At 38.8% G+C, this 24,000-nt stretch overlaps 1 protein-coding gene across 1 annotated transcript in view; it reads right to left on the reverse strand.

Annotated features, from left to right (window-relative positions):
- Positions 1-8,296: 8,296 nt before the first annotated feature.
- The window catches only part of LOC128579003 (uncharacterized), a 73,584-nt gene continuing 57,880 nt past the window's right edge, over positions 8,297-24,000 (reverse strand). Inside the window, exon 3 of the transcript XR_008378027.1 lies at positions 8,297-8,326. The gene's annotated coding sequence lies outside the window, so the exon portion shown is untranslated. The remainder of the gene's footprint in view (positions 8,327-24,000) is intronic.

The following is a 24,000-nucleotide window of genomic DNA, read 5'->3' on the forward strand; positions in this document are numbered from 1 at the left end:
ATTTAACCTTTTTCTAAAAGAATGTAAACATAATAATGATCAAAAGCCTATAAATAAAGAACATGTTGAATGTTTACTTATACAGCATTTAGATATAAAGACTAATATGCAAGTACTCTTAATACATGAGAATCTCTTAACCATTTCAAGTATTTTTGGCTTCTCTAAAGAAAAACAAGGCATGATGGCACCTGTGGCTAAAAGGAGTAGGGCAACAGCCCCATCAGCCGGAGGTGGTGGGTTCAAACCCAGCCCCGGCCAAAAAAAAACTGCAAAAAAAAAAAAAATTGAAAAAAGAAAGAAAGAGAAGAAAAACAAGGCCAAAGATATAGCCATTTAATGGGCACCAAATGTCTCAAGACAATGTACTACACCGAAAAAAAAGTTTGATTTGCATTTGTTTTTACTTTAAAAATACTTGCCACAAATTCTTTCACTAGGAATTTCTGAGAACTAAGATAAAATTATCTGATTATGGAATTATAGAAAAGTTCAAGAGAGGATGAGTGTCAGACGCGGTCATTAGCACACAGTGGTTCTGTTCAGGAATATCTGTATGCCATCCTCAGTACCTTAAGAAGGTAATGTACTTTCTTTTAGCTTTTTAGTCTAACATGACATAATTTCCTGCAACCTCTATTTACCTTTTCATGTTACGTTATTAAATGGTTTCTTCATACAACAAGTACATTATCTTTTCAGAAAAAGTAAAAGCCTTGCACAGTCAATGGCAAGCAGGAGAGCCTGGACCAAATGGATATTTAGCTTAAGGGACCCCACCAAGTAGATTACTGCGATTATATGCACACATGCGCAAACCAAAAACATATACGTGCATACACAAGTACATACACACACACAAAGAACCAAACATTGAACAGGAAGAAAAAGCATAAAAAGAAATTAAGTAAGAAACATAGTCAAGGACAGGCCAAACACAAGTCTATTAAAAATATTATTAAGTTGGTAAGTTTGAGAAGCTAATGGGAGAACCACATATCAAAGTTTGCTTTTGCAATGAATTTCAATAACCAGAGCAAAAGATCAGCTATCAAGAGAATAAAATTCCAAAAAATTACCAAGGACATATTCTTAACAACAGCAAAGGAATTGCTGAATTACTATGTACATGAGACAAAATAAGTAAGTAAAACAACCTAACATAGTTCTTGGCACATAATTAGTGAATCAGTTAGGTAATATTATTACAATTACGGAATTTCATCCTCTCAACAATATAGCAGAGTGGCATTTTTACTACAGTTCTGCTAGAAAACTGAAGCTCAAATAGAGGCATCAAGTAACCAGCCATAATACAGTTGAGTGACAGTGAAATAGTATCTGAATATAGCTCTATATATTATTGAAATCTATATGCTTGCATGACACAAATATTTTACCTGCATTTCACAATCATCTTGATTAGTATAAAAAGAGCCTTGAGCACTAGAATCAAAACTTTGGGAAGTTTATAAATGAAAAATATATTTATTGAACTAAAAGACTGAACGGAATAGCACAACACAACTGAAAGAATACTATTGAAGAATGATTTGTGAGTGGAACCTGGGCCGAGGATTTCTCTAGAATGCAGAAGAAAGGGATAAAGAAATAAAAGGTCAAAATAGAAATGTTATGAAACATAGAGGACAGATCTACTTTCTACCTATCTGTTAGCAATTACAAGAGGTGAGAATAAAGATTGGAGGAGAGGCAATATTAGTGTATGTGAGAATCTGACATGTAATTGAAGAACATGATTCCAAAGACATAAAGCCCTCAACCCTGAAAGGAGACACAGAGTTCTAACAGGGATAATTAAAAAAAAAAAAATACACTAAGACATACAATTAGACGTTTTTAAGTAACAAGGATAAACAGAAAATCTTAAAAGTTCTCAGGGAACAATAATTTAAAAAGAGACTATCCACAACAGAAACACCAAACTTCCTCTTTTAGCAATAATTTAGGGGATATTTTCTGTCTGTATCAACCTCAGAGGTTCATGAGACAGAGAAGAGAAAAATAAGAACATGCTTAAGTTATTTTCTTGTGGTGAACACATAGATAACCTGCCATGCCACATGGTATTAAGAGAACATGTCTAATTGTCAAAAATATAAAGATAACCACAAAATAGTAAAGGAATGTATGCTATTCAAAGCAAGAGAGCAAATCAAGAATAAAACAAAATTTGGTAATTCCAACAAGTCTGTCAAGAGGAAATGAAGAGGAAAGGATGACAGAAAAAAAGTTAGTAGATTTAAGTGTCAATAAATACAAACACACCTATTCAGAATCATCTTCAGGCTAACTTAAAAAGCAAAACCCAGCTATGTCCATATACATAAAAGATATACCTAAGGGTGGCGCCTGTGGCTCAGTCAGTAGGGTGCCGGCCCCATCAAACTGCAAAACCAAAAAATAGCCGGGCGTTGTGGCGGGCACCTGTAGTCCCAGCTACTTGGGAGGCTGAGGCAAGAGAATCGCTTACGCCCAGGAGCTGGAGGTTGCTGTGACCTGTGTGAGGCCACGGCACTCTACCGAGGGCCAGAAAGTGAGACTCTGTCTCTACAAAAAAAAAAAAAAAAAATGATATACCTAAAACAAAATGACACCCAAAGGTTTAAAATTCAGGGATGGGAAGCCATACAGCAAGCAAATGAAAAGTCAAAGTAGGTATAGCAATACTTACAACAGACAAGAAATAATCAAGAAGAAAGTCATTACAAGGACCAAAGAAATATTTACACTGCCTAAAAGAATATCTTTCCAAGAGTGAAAAATAGCTACTAGTTCTTTATACATTTAACATAGCTTTGAAATATATAAAGGAAAAACAAGCAAAACCAAGACAAAACACATACACAACTTGACAAATCACAGTAAGATTGGGAGACTTTAAGACACCTCTCTCAAAAAATTATAGGTAAATTATAAAAAAAATAAGTAATGGTATGAAGGATATGATTTATACATTCATATTAACCTAACAGACATGATATGAATCTAATACACAAGAATATAAAACACTCAAGACCCTACACAGAAAGAAATCACATTCTTTTCAGAGGTAAGAGATAGTCACAGAGCAGGGTCACACAGCAGACAACAAAGGAAATATTAACAAATTCCTCAATAATGCTATCCTGCAGGCTACATTCACTAATCTAAATAAAGTAACTAAGAAAGTAATAATAAAATGATAACAAAATACTTAACTGGGAATTTTAAACACATTTCTAAGTAATGCATTGGTTAAAGAGTAAATCAAAGTATAAGTCTTTAAATATTTTAAAGAAATGATGATGACCACACTACCTGAAAAAAAAAAAAAAAAAAAAACCTGTGAGATGCTATCAAACGAGTACTCAGAAGAAACAGTTTATCAAAGGACATTTTAGAGAAAAACAACACAAATGTTTAAAATTAAATGAATTATTCCAAAGAAGTGCTAGGCAAGAAAGGGAGCGGGGGAGAAAAAAAAGATACACTCAAACAGAATAAAAGAATTTATTGAGTACATAACAATCAGAGACACAGAAAACATTAAGCATTAGAAGATCACACTAAGAATGGCATTATACCAAAACGTTAAAGTCTGCATGAAATGGACAGTTTGCTAGCAAAGTATAAGTTGCCAAAACTGACCAAAAAACGGAGAACCCAACACCACAATGACCATAAAGAAAAAATTAAAGCAGTTACTAAGATCTAAATCCTCAAAAAAAGGAAGAAGTCCTGAGACTGTTTTATAATCTTATACCAAACATTCAGAATAAATAATTTTCACTCTAAGGAAAATATTCCATAGCTTAGAGAAGTAACAACAAACTATTTTAGCTGAAGCTACTTAACTCCATGCTAGAACCAGTTAATAATTGCAAAGAAAAGAAAATTATTGTCCAATAACCCTTCAAAGTAGATGTAAAATCCCCAAGTAAAATAAAAGTATAACAAAACTGTGTACAAAAAGAGAACATCAAGTAAAGTTCATCTCAAAAATGTAAGGATGCGGGACAGGGCATAGAGGTTCACACCTGTAATCCTAGGACTCTAGCAGGTCGAGGCTGGTGGATCACCAGAGCTCAGGAGTTCAAGACCCACCTAAGCAAGAGCGAGGCCCTGTCTCTAAAAAAAAAATAGTCAGTCATTCTGGTAGGCACTTATAGTCCCAGCTACTTGGGAGGCTGAGGCAAGGGAATTGCTTGAGTCTGAGAGGTTGAGGTTGTTGGGCACTATGATGCTATGGAACTTTGCCTAGGATGACAAACTGAGCCTTTATCTCAAAAAAAAAAAAGTAAGGATCATTTACGTAAGAAAATTTATCAGTAGAATCCACTACATTCTTTTATTGAACAAAAGAAAAAAACGGACACTTTCAGGTCAACAAACTATTTTACTATACACTCAAAATAAAATTTCTAAGAATAGGAGAGAATTTCCTTAACCTGATAAGGAAGATCTAGGGGGAACTGATAGAAAATACTGTTCATACCAGTGAAATAAATATTAGATGAATTAAAATGTGTAAAAATATATACAAGTAAGGATCTACACCAACACTAGGATGAATCAACATCATTCCAGAAGTACTAGCCTGTGTATTAGGCAAAATCAAAAAGAAAGAAGAAAAACGAAAGACTGAATAGGGAGATACAGTTGTCATTAGTTATCGATGATTTGACTTTCTACAGGAAGAAAAACAAGAAAATCAACTGAGAAGCCTGTAAGAGCTCACATGGTAGCCAGATAAATGAGCAGTATTTTTTTACAAATCAAATAGCTCCTATATACCATCAGAAAACGTGATTGAAAACAAATCTCCCACAACATGCAACAAAAAGCATAAAGTACTTTGTAATAAACTCAAGAAAAGAAATAAAATATTTGTAGAAAAAAAAATAAAAACTAATGTTTCTTGGAAGATGGAGAAAAAGCTAGTGTAAATGGAGTGAATGTTCCTGGATGGAAAGTCAGTAAATTAAGACAGGCAACAACTTTCCCCAAATTAATCTATTACATGATATTCAGACAAAAACGCAAATGCAGTATTTAGAATCAAGAAGTGATTCTACATTCATTTGGAAGAACAGCCAAAAATTTTTGAAAAAAAATAATTAAGAGAATTTACTCTATCGGACAGCAAAATGCAAAATAAAAACATTAAGTCAATCTTTTATTTCCACAGAAATACAAAATAAACTGATAGAATACAACATGTAAGTTAAAAAACATTTGTTTGTAAAAAAAGCAATTCAAATCACAGGATGTGCACACTGGTTTATAGGCAGGGCTGAAACAACTGTCTGCTCTCCAGTACTGAGGGTGAGAGAATGGGAGGGACAAAAAGATTTATCTCTATCTCATGTCAACAATAAACTGCAGATAGATTTTTTATAAAGGTCTTAAGTGGGAGAATCAACCTATATTAATGACATTGGGGTAGAAAAGGCCTTTTTAAACAAAGTACAAAAAGACACAGAGAGGAAAAAACTGATAAAGTTGACTACCTGCAAACTCTCACTATCCCCATGAGAAATGGCACTATAAACAAAGTTTTAAAAAAAGCTATGAGAAATACTTACCATATATACATATAAACATAATATATATGCAAGCATATATATTAAAGAAATAATATACAAACAATATATGTAAATTTCATTCAAAAACAATACCAAAGGTGGGCACCTGTGGCTCAGGGGGTAGGGCGCCGGCCCCATATACCAAGGGTGGTGGGTTCAAACCTGGCCCCAGCCAAACTGCAACAAAAAAATAGCCAGGCATTGTGGCGGGCGCCTGTGGTCCCAGCTACTAGGGAGGCTAAGTCAAGAGAATCGCCTGAGCCCAGGAGCTCGAGGTTGCTGTGACCTGTGTGACGCCACAGCACTCTACCGAGAGTGATAAAGTGAGACTCTGCTTCTACAAAAAATTAATTAATTAAATAAAAAATAATAATAAATAAAAAAAATTTAAAAGATAATAAAAAGAATTTTAAAAAATACCAAAAAAAGGAAGAAAAGAAAGGAAAGCCAAATAGTGAAATGGGCAAATGACATGAAAGCAGGTAATTTCAGGGGGAAAACATAGTGGCCAATAAACAGACGAAAGTATGCTCCATCTCCTTAATCAATTCAAATTAAAATAAGATACTATTTTTCATATATCACGCTAGAACAAAATTAAAAGTTTTATAGTACCAAGTTTTCTATCACAAAACAGTGACTATGTTCTGCTTTTTCAGTGACAATACATGTATGTAAGTAAATGCTTGGAAAGGATTCTAAGAATACTTATATACCTAACTGATAATGTAGATAGCTTGGAGAGGTGGTAGGGGAGGGGTAGCAAACATCAAGATTGGGAGTTGCAAAAAAATTGGCTCTTATCTTTTCAGCATTCATTCACAACCATTTACTGAGTGTTTAATATACGTCAGGCTCTGTAATAAGTACTGACTCTAAGAAGCAAACAAAATGAAGTCCCTGTTTTCACAGAGCTTACTTTCTAGATAGAGAAGCAATAATAGAAAACACTTTCTATTTTAATTTAAAAATAATCTCAGAAATTAGTACAAAAATAAAACAGGACTATTTTATTCTGAAATGTATTAGTCATTGACAAAGAAAAATGTACTTATGTATTACTTGTGAAATAGAAAAAATATTATTATTTTTTTTTTGACACAGAGTCTCACTCTGGCACCTGGAGTAGAGTGCTACAGCATCACAGCTCACAGAAACCTCAAGTGGGTCAAGGGATCAGTCTTGCCTCAGTTTTTCTATTTTACTAGAGACAGGGTCACGCTACTCTCAAACTCCTGAGTTCAAGCAATCCACCTACCCTGGCCTTCCAGAGTGCTGGATTACAGGCATAAGCCACTGCACCCAGCTGTGAAATAGAAACATTAATTTTTAAAACTTTATAAAATTTTATTTTCTCTTTAATAGTTCTCATTTGGAGAATTTATGTACCTAACAATATTTAACCTTCTAAAATGCCTGAATAAAAATTCCAAAAAGGCCAAACTAGCAACAATTGACCAGAAAACATGGCTTTCATAAACAGAAATGCAGGTTTTGTATTAATATGTTTGCACATTCCATATAGCACTGAGGGCAGGGTAGCACCTTCTGCCTAGTCTCCTGAGATAGAGCTAAAAGCTACCCGGGGCTTCACAGATGTGGTGAGGAAGTTCCACGGGTCTTGAAAAGAAGGTGAGGTTAAGTTCCTGAGGCCACACTCAGGGCCTAAATGGGCCAAAGATTCTTCCACTAGCAACCTGCCACCCCTTCCCACCACTAACACACACTTAAATCACTGGTCCTGAGCCCCTTCCATACAACAGGAAGGAAAAATCATTAGCCTAAGCCTATTGGCACAACAAAACTTGTAAACCAGGTCAGGTGGGGTGGCTGAGGCCTGTGATCCCAGCACTTGGGGAGACTTAAGTGAGCAGGAGTACTACTTGTTGCTATAGTAAGCTATGATCATTCCACTGTACTCTAGCCTGGGCACAAGACCCTTTCTAAAAAGCAAAATAAAAAAATAAAATAAAAAAATAAAAAAAAATAACTCTGAACCAAAGAACCATACAGTAAAATAAAAACACTCAGCCTTCCAAGTCAAAAACAGATGTCAACTTGACTGTTTCCTAAATATCTGCAGAATAGCACACATACAAATTTCCCCCATATTTGAAGGGAAAAAACAGACCACTGACTGCTATACAGTCTACAGTTTATTTGGTAAGGAAAGATAAATTCAAATATTGGTACTTTGAAAGTTAAATTCTACAAGTATTAAAATACTTTGTAGAAGGCTGTGAAGCTGTTAACTCATTTCTTTTCAAATTACATACAGTCATTTTTGTAGAAATATATACATGAATGGTACCCTCCAAGTTTGGAGCTTTTCTCCATTAACAATCTAAAAAATAAAAACATGGATTTATAAATCTGGTAAAGCAAGAAGCAGTGTCCAAAATATAAAAAGCTCCTTCACTTGTTATTTTACCACTAATACGTTTTAAAAATATACTCACAAGTATGGAGCACATTGCAAGTACAAGTTGGTTCTATCATGTGTAGAACACAAATGTCCTAATGTTATTCATGGGTAAATGAGATGAAAGCTATGTTGACTAGTATGATTTAAGCACTCCAATCTATACAAATAATCAACACACTGAAATGGGCATAAATGTATTTATGATATATGTACAAAAGACTTAATTAAAAAAATAAAATTAAAAATATATATACTCGCAAATATACTTTAGATACCATTCAATTTGTTAGAAATTCTACTCCATTCATTTAACCTGTGCAAAAAAAAAAAAAAGAATTACATAAAATGTGATATTCAAACATTATTTCTATTACTTACATAGCCAACGACCAACATATTTTAAAAAAAAATACCCCACAAAAACATGCTGCATTTGGAAAGCAATGATTCACAGTCTAAAGAACTAATATTTTTTTAAGATACTCCAGATCTGCCCTCTGTAGAACACATGTTCATGGCATGAATATTTGTGTAAAGCAAAACTTCCCTTAAAACAAGTGTATTTATTTGAACACACAATTTCAGAACCAAATCAGCAAGTGTTTTATGGGTTAACACTCATAAGGGATCCCATGTGTGTTTATTTGAATGTAATTGCATTGAAATAAACACAGGTGCATTTATTTAGACATGTGAAAATCCAGATCTACACATGTTTATGCAAGACTGAATCACAAAACCATGTTTTAGTGCTCAGAAATGTGAATAGGAAACAGCACAGTGCACAATCACTTTCTCTAAGCACATCACTAAAAATCAAATCAAAAGCTAAAAGATATTTCAGGAAAAGGTACAATTCAATACAAGTGTCCATAAAGTTCGACTGCAATTTGAACTAGTTGTTTATTTTATTTAACTATAATTTCATTGAACTCAAATAAAAATGCAGTCCTCCATTTTTCTCTCCCTGGTCCCATACATCTTTATCCCTTTCTACTCAGAAGCAGATCAATGTCAGAAATTTGAGTAAGCAATACATAGCATTGTTTGGAATGTTTTCTAAAATATATTTAGAAGTCATAAAGTAAAAACAATTCTGTAGTATGTTTGTTTTCTCTCACTGCTGTTGAGATTAATCCATACTAATTCATTCATTTTAACAGCCACATATTTATTCCATCATCTCAACACACCACGTATTACCTGTTTCCCTACTGGTGACTTTTGAGGCTATTTCCAGTTTTTTTTTTTATTATTATTATTACAAAACAACTCTACAATGAAAACTCTTACGCATATGTCCTTATGCAGATGCTTGAAAGTTTCTCTGGGGTATATATATATATTTGCCATATATATTTCAACTTTTGCTAGATAGACGAATTGCTCCCCAAATTGGTTCTATCTATTTGCACTGATATGTAATGGATCTACATAACCAAGACAGTATGTCCTAAGCAGTGTTTAAGGATCAGTTTCTTAAATGACAAATTGTCATTGATTCCACACCTTAACACCACCTAAATACCAATTATGCAGATTTTCACATTCCCATTTGATCCACTTAGGTTACTTAGCATGGTAGTTCTCACCCAGTGATTTTTCATCCCCTAAGAGACATTTATCAATGTCTGGAGACATATTTAACTGTCATGATTAGGGGAGTGGTACTATCATCTAGTGGCTAAAAGCCAGTGATGCTGATAAAATTTCTACAGTGCACAAGAAAGCCTCCAACAACAAAGGATTATCCAAACTAAAATGTCAACAGTATGATTCAGTCTGGCCCTGTTTTCCATTTGGTCTCCTCTCCCAATTAGATTGCTACATTTTTGTCTTCCTCAGTGCTCTGAATAACCTTCCTCCTACCTATAGAATATCCACCTGTTTGTTCTAGTATAAACTAGACACACAAATTCATTTTTACTCCTTGGTCAAATGTAAGTGCCAGAAACTTCTGGCCTACAAGATCATTCTTTAGATAACAGTAAGCAGTAACTTCAAAAGGAAGTGTCTTCTAATACCATACATAAACAGCTGGATGCAGAGAGAGGCGAATGATACAACTCCTAACACCAGCCTCATTAATCAGAATATTTACATTTCTTTCTGAAGTAAATGACTACACATATCTAAACTGAAACACCTGGAAATACAACTAAATCTGAGTCACATAGCTTATCAGAAAGAAATCTTACTCTCACTTCCTAGTTGACTTTACTTAGTATCTCAGCTGACATTTTTTGCCATTTTAGACTATATATCTAAGCCAAAGTATAGCAAGAGCAAGAAAGAAAAGACTGTTTAAGTAAAATCATTTAATTTCTTCTTTTGGAAAAAAAAAAAAGAAGTAAAAGGTCAAAATACCACCTAAGAAGAGCTAAAAAGACATATGCTTTGTTTTATCCATCTTAAATGATTTTTTTTTCATGTTTCCCATTATTTTCCCTCAACGGAATTATAAAGCAATAAGACATTTAACTTTCCCTGAATTTAATATCCAAAATCTAACTTCACTATTCATTTGGAGGCTATGTAAGTTTATTTAATAAAAAAATGAACATTAAATTAAGAGACCAAGAATTCTAATCCTGACAGTGACCCTCTCCTACTATTTCCATTGTAGCTTTAGATGACTGCGTCCACAATGAAGTCTTCTACATGTACACACACCCCTCTGAGTTTTACGCTCAGCATTTTCAGCTACTTGCATGACATCTTCACAAGGGCCGACCCTTGCCAAATGGCATGCTCCTGAGCATGCTTTCGAAATGAAATTCTCTGCACATCCCAGACACCCTACACACCTCACAAACTTCATCTATATGGGAAGGGATCAGCATGCCCTTAGGCAGCCAGCATCTCAGTGGTTTACACTGCTTTAGTTCCCCAAGTCATCTACTGCTGCTTCTGTGGTATGTTTTCATTCTGTTTCTTCTTTTCCAGCTGAGAGCAGTTCCCAGCATATCCCATACACACTGATTATTTCCAAACTTGTCTCCCTCCTGCTTATCCCTAGGTTCTCTTCCTAAAATTCACCCTATCCATCTGTCATCATATTAATCTTCCTATAGTTTTGACTATAGGAAGTGACTTTGTAACTTCCCAGTTTGAAAGTCTTCACTGTGGACATCTGTAACTTGGCTTCAAACCAATGTTTTGTTTTTTTTTTTAATTAAATCATAGCTGTGTACATTGATATGATCATGGGGCATCATTCACTAGCTTTACAGACCATTTACCAAGTTTCACATATACCCTTGTAAGATTCACCGCTGGTGTAATATCACCAATTTCCTTTCCTCTACCCACCTCCAACCTCCCTCCCCTCCCTTTCCCCCTTCCCCCTATTCTTAGGTTGTAACTGGGTTATAGCTTTCATGTGAAAACCCTAAATTAGTTTCATAGTAGGGCTGAGTACATTGGGCACTTTTTCTTCCATTCTTGAGATACTTTACTAAGAAAAATATGTTCTAGCTCCATCCATGGAAACATGAAAGAGGTAAAGTCTCCATCTTTCCTTAAGGCTGCATAATATTCCATGGTGTACATGTACCACGATTTATTAATCCATTCGTGGATCGATGGGCACTTGGGCTTCTTCTATGACTCAGCAATTATGAATTGAGCTGCAATAAACTTTCTGGTACAAATATCTTTGTTATGGTGTGCTTTTTGGTCTTCTGGGTATATGCCCAGTAGAGGGAATACAGGATTAAATGGTAGACCTATTTTTATTTTTATTTTTTCTTTTATTTATTTATTTAATTATTTTTATTAAACCATAGCAGTGTACATTAGTATGATCGTGGGGAACGGTACACTTGGTTCATAGATCGTTTGACACATTTTCATCACATTAGTTAACATAGCTTTTGTAGCATTTTCTTAGTTATTTTGTTAACACCTTTACATTCCACATTTACTAGGATTCACATATGGCCTTGTAAGATGCAACGCAGGTGTAATCCCATTAATCCCCCACTTTCCCCCTCACTCCCCTCCCTTTCCCCTTTCTCCCTATTCTTAGGTTGTAACTGGGTTATAGCTTTCATGTGAAGGTCCTAAATTAGTTTCATAATAAGGTTGAGTACATTGGGTACTTTTTCTTCCATTCTTGAGATACTTTACTAAGAAGAATATGTTCCAGCTCCATCCATGTAAATATGAAAGAGGTAAAGTCTCCATCTTTCTTTAAGGCTGCATAATATTCCATGGTGTACATATACCACAATTTATTAATCCATTCATGGATCGATGGGCACTTGGGCTTTTTCCATGACTTAGCAATTATAAATAGGGCAGCAATAAATATTCTGATACAAATATCTTTGTTATGGTGTGATTTTTGGTCTTCTGGGTACATGCCCAGTAGGGGGATTACAAGATTGAATGGCAGACTTATTTTTAGATCTCTAAGTGTTATCCATATCTCTTTCCAAAAGGAATGTATTAATTTGCATTCTCACCAGCAGTGCAAAAGTCTTTCCTTTTCTCCACATCCGCTCCAACATCTCTGGTCTTGGGATTTTGTAATATAGGCTAGTCTTACTGGAGTTTGATGGTATCTCAAAGTAGTTTTGATTTGCATTTCTCTGATGATTAAATATGATGAGCATTTTTTCATATGTCTGAAGGCCGTGAGCCTGTCTTCTTCAGAGAAGTTTCTCTTCAAATCCCTTGCCCAGCCTGCGATGGGATCCCTTGCTGTATTCTTGCTAATGTGTTTGAGTTCTCTGTGGATTCTGGTTATTAAACCTTTGTTAGAGACATAACCTGCAAATATCTTCTCCCATTCTGAGGGCTGTTTGCTTGCTTTATTTACTGTGTTCTTGGCTGTGCAGAAGCTTTTTAGTTTGATCAAGTCCCAGTAGTGTATTTTTGAAGCTGCTTCAATTGCCCAGGGGGTCTTCCTCATAAAATACTCGCCCAGTCCCATATCTTCAAGGGTTCTCCCTGCACACTCCTCTAGTATTTTTATAGTTTCATGTCTTAAGTTTAAATCTTTGATGCAGTGAGACTCTATCTTAGTTAATGGTGAAAGGTGTGGGTCCCATTTCAGTCTTCTACAGGTTGCCAGCCAGTTCACCCAACACCATTTGTTAAATAGGGAATCTTTTCCCTACTGAATGTTTTTAAATTTCTTGTCAAAGATTAAATAACTGTAAGTAGCTGGATTAATGTCTTGGTTCTCTATTCTGTTCCAGACATCTACTTCTCTGTTTTTGTGCCAATACCATGCTGTTTTGATCACTATTGATTTGTAGTATAGTCTGGTAGCGTAATTCCTCCTGCTTTGTTTTTATTTCTGAGTAATGTCTTGGCTATTCAAGGTTTTTTTCAGATTCTATATAAAACGAAGTATTGTTTTTTCAAGATCTTTAAAGTATGACAGTGGAGCTTTAATAGGGAGTGCATTGAAATTATATATTGCTTTGGGTAGTATAGACATTTTAACAATATTGATTCTTACCAGCCATGAGCATGGTATGTTTTTCCATTTGTTAATATTTTCAGCTATTTCTTCCTTAGAGTTTCATAGTTCTCTTTATAGAGATCTTTCCCGTCCTTTGTTACAGAAACTCCCAAATATTTCATCTTCTTTGGCACTACTGTGAATGGGATAGAGTCTTTAACAGTTTTTTCAACTTGACCTTTTTTGGTATATATAAACGATACCGATTTATGAATGTTGATTTTGTAACCTGAGACGCTGCTGCATTCCTTGATCACTTCTAAAAGTTTCGTAGTAGAGTCCCTAGTGTTTTCCAGATATACTATTATATGATCCACAAAGAGCGAAAGTTGATCTCTTCTGACCCTATATGGATACCCTTCATCGCTTTTTCTTCTCTAATTGCAGTGGCTAATACTTCCATTACAATGTTGAAAAGCAATGGAGACAATGGGCAGCCTTGTCTGGTTCCTGATCTGAGTGGAAATGATTCCAATTTAACTCCATTCAATATATTGGCTGTGGGTTTGCTGTAGATGGCCTCTATCAGTTTAAGAAATGTCCCTTCTATACCGATTTTCTTAAGTGTTCTGATCATGAAGGGATGCTGGATATTATCAAAAGCTTTTTCTGCATCAATTGAGAGAATCATATGGTCTTTGTTTTTTAATTTGTTTATGCGCTGAATTACATTTATAGATTTACGTATGTTGAAGCAGCCTTGAGACCCTGGGATAAAACTGACTTGGTCATGATGTATAATTTGTTTGATGTGGTGGTGGATTCTGTTTGTTAGGATCTTGTTGAATATTTTTGCATCTATATTCATTAGTGATATCGGTCTATAATTTTCTTTTCTTGTTGGGTCTTTTCCCGGTTTGGGGATCAGGGTGATGTTTGCTTCATAGAACGTGTTGGGTAGTCTTCCTTCTTTTTCTACCTTTTGGAACAGGTTGAGTAATATAGGTACTAATTCCTCTTTAAAGGTTTGGTAGAATTCTGACGTGAAACCATCTGGTCCCGGGCTTTTCTTTTTAGGGAGGTTTTGTATGGTTGATGCTATTTCCGAACTTGATACGGGCCTGTTCAACATTTCCACTTGATTCTGGCTAAGTCTTGGAAGGTGACGTGCTTCCAAGTATCAGTCAATTTCCTTCAGATTTTCATATTTCTGGGAATAAAGTTTCTTGTAATATTCATTAAGGATTTTTTTGATTTCTGAGGAATCTGTTATTTCGTCTTTGTTGTTTCTGACTGATGAGATTAGAGATTTTAAACTTTTTTCCTGATTAGGTTGGCCAAAGGTTTATCTATTTTATTGACCATTTCGAAAACCGAGATTTTTGATTTATTGATATCTTGTATTATTCTTTTGTTTTCAATTTCATTTAAATCTGCTGTAATTTTGGTTATTTCTTTTCTTATACTGTGTTTGGGGTTGGAATGTTCTTCCTTTTCCAGTTGCTTGAGATGTTCCATTAAGTTGTTAACTTCCTCTCTTTCCGTTCTCTTGTGGAAGGCTTGCAGTGCTATAAATTTCCCTCTTAGAACTGCCTTTGCAGTGTCCCAGAGGTTCTGATAGTTCATGTCTTCATTGTTGTTTTGTTCCAAAAAGTTGGCGATTTCTTTCTTAATCTCATCTCTGACCCAGCTATCATCCAGCATAAGGTTATTTAACTTCCATGTTTTTGTAGGAGTATGCAGATTCCTGTTGTTACTCAGCTCAAGTTTTATTCCATGGTGGTCCGAGAAGATGCATGGAATAATTTCTATTCCTTTAAATTTACTGAGGTTAGACTTGTGACCTAAGATGTGATCGATTTTGGAGTAAGTTCCATGGGCTGATGAGAAGCATGTGTATTCAGTTTTGTTGGGATGAAATGTTCTGCAGATGTCTGCTAAATCCAAATGTTGGATGGTTAGGTTTAAATCTAAGATTTTTTCGCTCAGCTTCTTGTTGGAGGATCGATCCAACACTGCCAAAGGAGTGTTGAAATCTCTGACGATTATGGAGCTGGACAAAATCAAGTTGCTCAAGTTGTTAGAGTTCCTCTTATAAATTGAGGTGCATTCTCGTTGGGTGTATAGATATTAATAATTGAGATCTCATCATATTGAGTATTACCCTTAAGAAATATGAAGTGACCATTCTTGTCCTTCCTTACTTTTGTTGTTTTAAAGCCTATTGTATCTGCAAATAAAATTGCAACAGCTGCTTTTTTCTGGTTTCCATTTGCCTGGAATATGGATGACCATCTTTTCACCCTGAGTCTGTATTTGTCTTTTAAGTTAAGATGTGACGCTTATATGCAACCAATATCTGGCCTGAGTTTTTGTATCCAATCAGCTAACCTACGCCTCTTTAGAGGACAGTTAAACCATTCACATTAATGGAGAATATTGATAAGTGTGGTGAAGTTTTGGGTATCGAATTTTTCAACAGTCCAGTGGTCATTTTTTATCCTTTCGCCAGTGTTGAAATTGGAGTTTGATCTGAAGTTTCAGACTGAGTTTACTTTTGTGGTATAGGATTGGGTTGGTCATTGTGGAGGATAGGTCTGAGAATATACTGAAGAGCTGGTTTTGTTATGGCAAATTTCTTCAACACATGAATGTCATTAAAGTATTTAATTTCTCCATCATAAATGAAACTCAGTTTAGCTGGATACAAGATACGGGGTTGAAAGTTATTTTGCTTTAGGAAATTAAAAGTCAGTGACCACCTCTTCTGGCTTGAAAAGTTTCAGCAGAGAGATCTGCAGTTATTCTAATACTCTTCCCTTTAAAGGTAATGGTTTTCTTTCTCCTGGCAGCTTTGAGGATTTTCTCCTTCATATTAACTTTAGTGAAGTTAATTAAGATATGCCTGGGGGATGTCTTATTGGGGTTGAGTCGTGCTGGGGTTCTGAAGCTGTCCACTATTTGAATTTCAGATTCTCTAGGCATGGCTGGAAAATTCTCCTTCATAATTTCATGCAGAAGGGCCTCTGTGCCCAGTGAGGGCACTTCATCTGTTTCTGAAACTCCTATGATTCAGACATTTGCCTTCTTCAAATTATCCCAGAGCTCTCAGAGAGAACGATCCGTTTTTGCTCTGCATTTCTCTTCCTCTATGAGAGTCTGGAAGTGTTCAAAGGCTTTATCTTCAATGTCAGAAATCCTTTCTTCTGCTTGCTTCATTCTGTTGCTGAGGGATTCTACTGTATTTTTCATATCTTTGAGGGCTGCAAATTCTTGCTTCAGTGTATCTAAGTCTTTGGTGTTTTTGTCTTTAAATTCATTAAATTCTTGAGAAAACTTTTGAATTTCTCCTCGAATTCCTAATTCCACTTTGTTAATCTTGTCTGCAATCCAAATTCTGAATTCGATTTCTGACATCTCAGCCAGTTGTTTATGAATGGGATCTTCAATTGAATCTGCCATATCTTTCCTTGAGTGGGTTGATCTATTCTGGTTATTCATGTTACCAGAGTTTTTCTGCTGATTCCACCCCATGGTTGTTTTACTCCCTCTGATTTTTCCCCCTGGGGCTTTGTCGAGGGTCTGTACAGTGTTGTGGCCTGAGAAACTGGGGCCCTGTCTGTTGTGGTGGGGCTAAGTAGTTCTGTTTTGTTTTCAGCTGGTTTGTGTTCCACCCTAGTGAAACAGATACTTTGGATGGAAATCTCAGCTGTGGAGAAATATCAGCAATTAAGTCACCCCGCCCCCCACAGGCAAACAATTGGAAAAGAAAAATCAAACCTTCCTAACACCATGCACCCAGGCAACAACCTGATTTGTCCTCAGGCGATTGGTTCAGTTCAAAAAGGTCCAAATCAATTGTAACAGTCTGCACCTGTCTCGGGTGAGCGCGTTTAAGACGTCTCTGGGAACTGGATCACAGTGGTCTGGTGACTACTCTGTTGTGGCTTGCTCCAGTGCTGCATGGAGTCAGGAGAAGCCACCCAGCGAATAAATCAGTCTGGGAAATCAATAAATCAGGTTGCTGCCTCCTTCCCACCTTGCACCACTTCACATCCAGTCACTGATTGCCCTGCAGTTGGCTGACCCAGTTCCTGTAGTGAATCAGTACTGCAGACCTTCCTGAATCAGAAGGAAGTCTGCCAGGCTGCTGTGCTCTGCCTCTCTCCAGCAGGAGGAGGTGAGGCCTGACAACCTCAGGGGCTTGATGAAGGTTGAGGGGTTTTCACTCAGGTTCAATCTCACCCCTGATTTATGTCACTGACAGAACAGAACAGAACAACTCTGCAGTTCCCCTGCAGAAGAGAAGCTCAACTGAGCTCCAAATTAGCTTGTCTTTGCTCTTGTATTGTCTATAATCTGACGGTCCCCTGAAGGCCGGGTGCGTCTTAGGTTAAGAAAAGCGGACCTCTGGGTCAGCCCCACCCTGGGAGTTTCCCTGGTTTGCAAGTTGGAATTTCCTCAGGCAAACTCAGAGTCTCTGGTTGCCCAGGGAGACAGGGGCTGTGGCTTCAGAATATTTGGTAGTGAGCCGTATTGCTAGCAAAAGAGGGCTGCTGCTTTATGGCTCAGGCAAGGGCTGCTCCGGTCTATCTCCCCTCTGGCCAACCGTCCTCTCTCCACTCCTGTACCCCAGAGTCTGCACCAACTGGCTACAGCCCAGCACTGTCTACACCCCTCGAGCAATCGCCCAAGAGTCTGGACCCCTGGGGGACAGGCGTCCAGACCTTGGAGCAAGAGCAGAGGGGAGTGCGGGGAGCGCTGGGAGCCTGGGGTTTTGGGCAGAGAACACACAGAGCTCTACACAGTTTTATGCCTGGCCATATTGCCACCAAAAGATGGCTGTCGCACTGTGCCTCAGGGAACTGCCACTCCGGTGCAGTCCCCTCTCTGCCAACCAACCGGGACTGGCCTCCAGACCCCAGTGTGAGCAAAGAGGAGCCCTGGGAGCTCAGAATTCCAGGTAGAGTCTATATACAGTTTATACAGTTTTATGCCTGGCAGGAGGACGCTGTGGCACCCTAGTAGGGGAGGTAGGTCCATTTTTTAGAGGGTCTCTCCCATGGAGTGGGAGGAACTTTGAACTCTGACCAGTTGTTTGTGTTGCACTCTAAGCCGTTGTCATGGTGGAGGGGACTCCCATCCTCTTGGTGATGGATTTTGTACCTTTTGTTTGTATCCTTGTGGTCGCAGCTCGCCTCAGCAGGGTTGACGTGCGTTCTACAAGCTTCTCTCTTAGTGAAGCTCAAATCCACCAGGTTACTTGCTGAATTTTTGTCCTTTAACTCTCCTTCTGGACAGAAGCCTCTGTGGAAAGCTGGCTTCAGTCAGCCATCTTGTCTCCTCACCCCTGGAAGTAATGTTTCAAGCAAACATTTCTTTTCAATAAATTATGGCCTTGTTAATAAACATCATAACAAGTTGGACACAAACCCAACCACGGAACTCAAAAGTGATGCAGCCTTCGCACCAGCAATCCAAGCCACATGCACTAAACCTGGGAACTAATGCATCGGGAGGGGTTTCCGCCCACTGCTCAAGCTATTCTCGCTCCATTCAGAGTTGGGCCCAAGGGCAGCGCTGGGGAGTGGGCGGGAGGCAAGACTGAATTTAAGACTCGGCCGACCTCTGCCTGTGCAGCTGGAGCATTATACAATGGTGGAGGAGATGGCAGGTGGCAGAGGAAGTGGGAGGCGGGTGGAGGCGGCGCCCTGTTGGAGCAAGCAGAAGCCCAAGCTCCAGCACTCGCTGTGCAAAAGTGATGTGCGGCCATTGAGCCTCCCACAAGCTCCCCCAAACCAATGTTAAATGACTTTTCTCCCAGAACTCTCTTTGATAGGCCAAATCAAACCCAAACAATAACCAGCTTTCTAACACACCAACCCACATGTGCATGCCACATATATCTTCTCAGGACATTCCTTCTATCTAAAAAGACTATCACATAAATTTTTATATATCCAGATCTTATCATACACTTTAAGACAGTATCAAATCATACCCCTTCTATGATAATTTCTCTCTCCTCCCAGTCAAAACCAACACTTTCTTCTGAAAGGTCTCTTGTTCATTGATTCCCATGCTGTTTTGCTATTATTGTTCTGACCATGGAAGACAGTACAGCCAATGGTTACACAGATGGACTCTGGTACTAGGCTACCAGAGCTCAAATCCCATGACTAGTTACATAATTTCTCTGCATCTCAGAGAAATGCCCTACCTAGATCCCCTTTATCTGGACAATATACACACTGCTCAGCTGCTGTGTTGACTGCTTACAGCTCACAGCTCTGTGAGAGCTAACCTTGCTCAGAGAATGTGGGAGATATATCCTTTCCACACTGTTTGGCCCAAAGAATGTCCTCTCCTCACTCTCTCTTTCTTAAAGGCAACTCTCCAGTGCCATTTACTCTCCAAAGTTTCCTGTGAGTTTTAGCAGAACCCATTTTCCCAGATTTTCCCTCTAATCCAGCATTTCTCAAATTTTAGCATCAGTCAAACTCACTTGGATGACTTATTAAACCACAGGTTACTTCTCAGCCTCCCTGAGTTTCTGATTCTGGGTTCTAGAGTAACACCTGACAACAGGTATTTCTAACAGGCAATGCTGACACTACTGGTCCAGGGACCACTGCCCTCCCACCCTGTTTTCCTCCCTTGCTATGACAGGTTTCTCCTGGGAGTCCTCTCTCAATAAATCTCTTACACAAGAGCCTGCATCACAGGATCTGCTTCTAGAACTGACCTAAGACATACAGCTTCCTAAATGTATAAAAGAGGTACACTGTTATTTAACTCAAATGATTACTGTGCAGATGGATCAGATAATACAACATTCTTAGAATAGTGCCTGGCACATAAAAAATTCTTCTAAGTATTAGTTACCATCATCATGTCACCTAATAATACTAAACACTCCTTGAGCACCTATGCTCTGTCTATCCCTTGCCCCAGTATGTATCTCCTTTGTTACTCAAGGCTAATATTAACAACTGAAATCAATCTGTTGGGCTTAAGGTATTTTGCACTGCACTACATAAAGTAACTAAAACTTGGACTCTACTGAAAAGGAGCATTACAATCTGCTCTCTGAAGATTCTGGAGGACAAGAGAGGTATAAGCACTTAGTCACACTTGCTGCAGGCAGTTTCCAAGAAAGAATTTAAGAAATGGGAATGAAAGCAGAGAATGGGTCATCAGTGGGGTTCTCGTAGGGTAGGTACTAGAAAGTGTCAAATGTTATCCTAGAAAGGGTATCAATGGAATTAAAGAGTAGATCATATGCATGTAAGTAAGAGCTTTACTATAAAATAGATTACCAACAAAAACAATGAATGTGAATAAATCTTTAATTTCCTGATCACAGATGTTTGATTTGATAAACTAATTTGCAATTAGAGATATGGGAATTATTGGTATTTCAGTGAACGATGGTCATTAGCCAATTTCTCTAGTCTATGTTAGACTTTAGCCAAAGGAAGTCCATTAAGTAGAAAAAAGGAGCAGGGGGAGGAGACAAGATGGCGGACTGAAGCCAGCTTTCCACAGAGGCTCCCATCCTGAAGAAGAGTTAAGGGATGAAAATTTAGCAAGTAACCTGATGGATTTGAGCAGCAAGAAGAGAGAAAGTTGAAGAACGCACATCAACCCCAATGAGGAGAGCTGCGACCACAAGGACGCAAACAAAAGGTATAAAATGCATCACCAAGCAGATGGATGGGAGTCCTCCCTCCCCCATCCGATCAGCTTAAGAGCCTCACAAACAAATGGGCAGAAATCAAAAGCCCCCCCACTACACTGCCACAGGAGAGACCTACTGAAATCTGGACCTATCTCCTCAGTAGGGTGCCAAGGCATTTTCCTGCCAGGCATAAAACTGTATAAATCAGTAAATAGCCTTTGCCCGCAAATCTGAACACCCAGCCCTCCTTGGGCAGCAATATAACCAGGCATAAAACTGAGTGGAACTATGTGAGCTTGCTGCCAGTGGCTCTGGGCTCCCAGTGCTGCCCCCCCCCACCGCCCTCACTCTGAGATCTGGAGATCTGAGCAGCAGCGGTGTGCTGGGCATAAAACTGACTGGAACTGAGCGTGCTCGCTACCGTCAGCTCTGGGCTCCCTGCCCTCACTCTAAGATCTGCAGGCCTGAGCGGCAGGGGTGTGGCCGGGCAAAAAACTAAGTGGAACTGAGTGTGCTCGCTACTGGTGGCTCTGGGCTCCCAGCACTCCACCCTCCACCCTCACTCTGAGATCTGAAGGCCCGAGTGGCGGTGGTTTAGCGGGGCATAAAATTGAGTGGATCTGAGTGCGCTCGATACCGGCAGCTCTGGGCTCCCAGCGCTCCCCTCTGCCCTCACTCTGAAATCTGGATGCCTGACCCCTGGGGAGTCCAGATTCTTTGTGTGTGGACAGTGCCCGATCTGCAGCTGGTCAGTGCTGACTCTGGGGCACGGGAGTGAGGATGAGAGACCCACAACAGAGGGGCAGTTCCCTGAGGCAGCTGAAGCCACAATCACTGTCACCCTGGGCAACCAGAGGATGCCATTCATGAGTAGAGAATTTGCCTGAAGCGACTCACAGACCCGGGAAGATTCCAGGGCGGGGCTGACTCAGAGAGCTGAGACTTTGACCCAGAGTAAGTGCTTCACTGGGGTCAAACAGAAACCAGCTGAAAATAAAACAGAAACACTTAGCCCCACCATACCAGACAGGGCCCCAGTTTCTCAGGCCACAACGCTGTACGGGCACTAAAAAAAGGCCAAGGGGAAAAATCAAAGGGAGTAAAACAACCATGGGGCAGAATCAGCAGAAAAACTCTGGTAACATGAATAACCAGACTAGATCAACCCCTCCAAGGAAAGATATAGTGGATGTAATTGAAGATCCCATTCATAAACAACTGGCTGACATGTCAGAAATTGAATTCAGAATTTGGATGGCAAACAAGATTAATAAAATAGAATTAGGAATCAGAGGAGAAATTCAAAAGTTGTCTCAAGAATTTAACGAATTTAAAGACAAATCCACCAAAGACTTAAACACACTGAAGCAAGAATTTGCAGCCTTCAAAGATATGAAAAATACAGTAGAATCCCTCGGCAACAGAATGGAGCAAGCAGAAGAAAGGATTTCTGACGTAGAAGATAAAGCCTTTGAACGCTCCCAAACTCTCAAAGAGGAAGAGAAATGGAGAGCAAAAACGGATCATTCTCTCCGAGAGCTCTGGGATAACTTGAAGAAGGCAAATATCCGACTCACAGGAATTCCTGATGCCAATGAAGTGCCCTCACTGGGCACAGAGGCCGTTCTGCATGAAATTATGAAAGAGAATTTTCCAGCCATGCCTAGAGAATCTGAAATTCAGATAGCGGACAGCCTCAGAACCCCAGCACGACTCAACTCCAATAAGACATCCCCCAGGCATATCATAATTAACTTCATTAAAGTTAATGTGAAGGAGAAAATTCTCAAATTGGCCAGGTGAAAGAAAAGTATTACCTTCAAAGGCAAGAACATGAGAATGACTGCAGATCTCTCTGCTGAAACTTTTCAAGACAGAAGAGGGTGCTCATCGACTTTAAATCCCCTAAAGCAAAATAACTTTCAACCCTGGATCTTGTATCCAGCTAAACTGAGTTTCATTTATGATGGAGAAATTAAATACTTTAATGACATTCACATGTTGAAGAAATTTGCCATCACCAAACCAGCTCTTCAGGATATTCTCATACCTGTCCTCCGTAATGACAAACCCAATCCTCTAGTACAAAACTAAACTCACTCAGAAACTTCTGATCAAAGTCCAACTTCCACAATGGCAAAAGGATTACAAATGTCCACTGGGGGCGGCACCTGTGGCTCAGTGAGTAGGGCTCTGGCCCCATATGCCGAGGATGGTGGGTTCAAACCCAGCAGTGGCCAAACTGCAACGACAAAAAATAGCCGGGTTTTGTGGCAGGTGCCTGTAGTCCCAGCTGCTCGGGAGGCTGAGGCAAGAGAATCACATAATCCCAAGAGCAGGAGGTTGCTGTGAGCCGTGTGATGCCACGGCACCCTACCTGAGGGCGGTACAGTCACTGTACCGCCCTCAGGTAGGGTGGCGTGGCATCACACGGCTCACAGCAACCTCCTGCTCTTGGGCTTAAGCGATTCTCTTGCCTCAGCCTCCCCAGCAGCTGGGATTACAGGCGCCCGCCACAACGCACAGCTATTTTTTTTATTGAAGTTTGGCTGGGGCTGGGTTTGAACCCGCCACCCTCAAAATATGGGGCCGGAGCCACACTAACTGAGCCACAGGCGCCGCCCTTCACTGGAGTTTTTAAAAACTCGATACCCAAAACTTCACCAAACTTATCAATATTCTCCATTAATGTGAATGGCTTAAACTGTCCTCTAAAGAGACACTGGTTAGCTGTCTGGATTGAAAAACTCAGGCCAGATATCTGTTGCATACAAGAGTCACATCTTAACTTAAAAGACAAATACAGACTCAGGGTGAAAGGATGGTCATCCATATTCTAGGCAAATGGCAACCAGAAAAAAGCAGGTGTTGCAATTTTATTTGCAGGAAT

Source organism: Nycticebus coucang, chromosome Y (genome assembly GCF_027406575.1).
Source record: "Nycticebus coucang isolate mNycCou1 chromosome Y, mNycCou1.pri, whole genome shotgun sequence".
NCBI classification, from domain to species: Eukaryota; Metazoa; Chordata; class Mammalia; order Primates; family Lorisidae; genus Nycticebus; species Nycticebus coucang.